The 2,416-nt window shown below is 35.7% G+C and overlaps 1 long non-coding RNA gene across 1 annotated transcript; it reads right to left on the bottom strand.

The window, feature by feature from the left end:
- Nucleotides 1-204: 204 nt before the first annotated feature.
- On the bottom strand, nt 205-1,852 carry LOC308401935. The gene is made up of 3 exons (XR_013972655.1): nt 1,757-1,852; nt 474-875; nt 205-304 (listed from the first exon to the last, which is right to left on the bottom strand). It is a non-coding gene; the product is annotated as an uncharacterized lncRNA (long non-coding RNA).
- Nucleotides 1,853-2,416: the final 564 nt, after the last annotated feature.

Here is a 2,416-nt window from a genome sequence, read left to right as displayed (position 1 = left end):
ACATAATGCAATAGAGAAAAGCTTTACCTTTCATTTTTATATAATTTAAAACAGATGTTTAACAGATTCATGGCTGTAAATCATGAATCTGTTAAACCTTGATAGAAATTAGGACTAACAGCATCACAGTTCTTCCACAGTTCTTCCACATCTCATCCACTTTTACAAAAAATCACCCAAAAAACACAGACAATAAGAGCCACGGCACTTGCTGCGGGTATCCCAATTTGCAGTAACACTGCAGCAGAAAAGGTGATGCTTCTCCGTCTCTCTGGTCGAGGAGTCAAAAGACGTTGATCAGCTGCTATTTCAAAAGACCCAAACACACTTTTTGACAATCATTTACTGCCATTGAAAACACATCATACTGTATGTTTCGGTTATAAATGACAATCAAGAAAATAATGTGCTTCTGAACAGTGAAATCATATTTAAATAACAAAAAAGAAAATAGACTCGTCTTAATAACATACCTGTGACGTTGAGGTGACAGCTCTTATATCCATAACCATGATCAGTGTTCACCTCACACAGGCACAGACCCGAGTCCTCAGTCCTGAGTCTGGACAGTTGAAGTCTGATTCGTCCTTCACCCAGGGCGTCTTTGTCACTAGACAGTCTTCCTGTAAAGTCATTGTCCCTAGAATCTGTGACCTCTACACCACGATCCACATGATACAAGGTTTTGTTCGGGGTTAAAATTTCTGGGATTACAAGGTCCGGTAATATTTCATGCAATTTGTGAGACAAGCTACAAAGGATAAAAAGACTTTTGCTTGATCTGTCAGGTTTGGTGGTGAACGTCCACTCCAGTGTGATGTTGTGGTTCTCCTCTGCCTGATAGCAGGTCTGTGTCACATTGACTACAAATGATCCTGTTGAGGAGACAGAGAGGGAAAGAGAGGAGCAGACACACTGAGAAACTGCATTTACTGAGGTTTCATGAGGCTCCCACCCAACAGAGGATGTATTCTTAAAACAAAAAGTAATAAATAGACCTTTCAAAAAAAAGGAGGTGAGGTCATGAGGTGATCATACTTTTAAAGTTGCAGTTACTAAACTTTGGAAAATACATCGTCAGCCAACTGTGAAGATGAATTTATAGTTGATTTGAGAAACTTGGTCTCAAAGGCATTTTTTTTAAATGCTGTGTACTTGTTTGGTTATTTTGCTTATGTGGCATTTAAAGTTGACCATTTGTGGACCTTACAAGACAAATAAAATTGTTAACGTTTTAATAAACACAATTCCAGCACCAGTTTTATTTAGGATGCCTCAAAGTGCTAAAATTGCCAAAATAAATCATTATAAATAAATGATTAATATGAAATGGTCTTAATGTTCCAATAAATACACCAAAAATAAATGCAGCTGTTAATTACCTTGTTCTTCTTGCTTAATTGTACCAATTTTTGTGCTAATCTTTAGTTTCCAAATGTGTTTAGCGGTTACATATGTTTGATCTGCACCTCAGGAAATAGCAGTGCATTGAAACGCAGCAAATGGAGACCTTTATAAATAAATTAGTGGACAGTTGAAGTACTTATTAATGAAGTGTAAAGCATGCTGCTTAATTGCTGTTTTCATAATCAGTTCAATAATTATTTAACACCTATATTGTTTTGTATTACTTCAGGAATTGTATGCAATTGATGTGCATTTAATAGCAATATAATTTATTAACAGTTACATTTTTTAATTCGACAACTTGCTCTGACAGTCAAATTTTCTCTTGGAATTGAAGCTGTAAACTAACCAGAGACACATGAGGTGAGAATGGTGAGCAGCAGGATCCTGCAGATCATCTTCTCCCTGTGAGAGGAGACAGAGCAAAACAAGTAAAGAAAAGGAGATGAGGTGGACGGTATGAGAACATGACAAAACTTGTAAATGTAAATAAAAGATCTATGATTTTACATCTAAAACAATATTGATTAAGAAATTAAGGCTGTATTTAATAGCAGTTTGTATCACGAGATGGTGCAGAATGATGTGGTGTTAAAAAAATTTTTTAACCAGGTATTCAAAAACAGAATCACACACCTCAAAATATTTTGTACAATGTCAGTCTTAATTTTACAGTTTTAAACTATTTTTCCTTTTCTTCATTTTTTTAATCGTTGGTGTAAATATAAAAGTTTTTAGTGACGACAGTAGCATGAATTGTATGCAAATAATGAGCTAATGAGCTGCAATAATGCCTTTAGGTTTCATGTTGGAGTCAAAGCTGACTGGATGCTGCAGTGCTTAGAATAAATCGATCAATCTGTCTATGTAAAATGGTTCGAGTCAGGTTGATTTGATCGGTTAAATGTGCTCTAAACTCATGAATGCAGCTGAAGCACATTAGACACTGATGTGATCTTAATGCATCCTCACATCCATTACATTAATCCGATTGCTGTCCACCACTGAT

Source organism: Rhamphochromis sp. 'chilingali' (genome assembly GCF_963969265.1).
Source record: "Rhamphochromis sp. 'chilingali' genome assembly, chromosome: 1".
Classification (NCBI taxonomy): domain Eukaryota; kingdom Metazoa; phylum Chordata; class Actinopteri; order Cichliformes; family Cichlidae; genus Rhamphochromis; species Rhamphochromis sp. 'chilingali'.
This window is presented reverse-complemented; position numbering and strand designations above follow the sequence as displayed.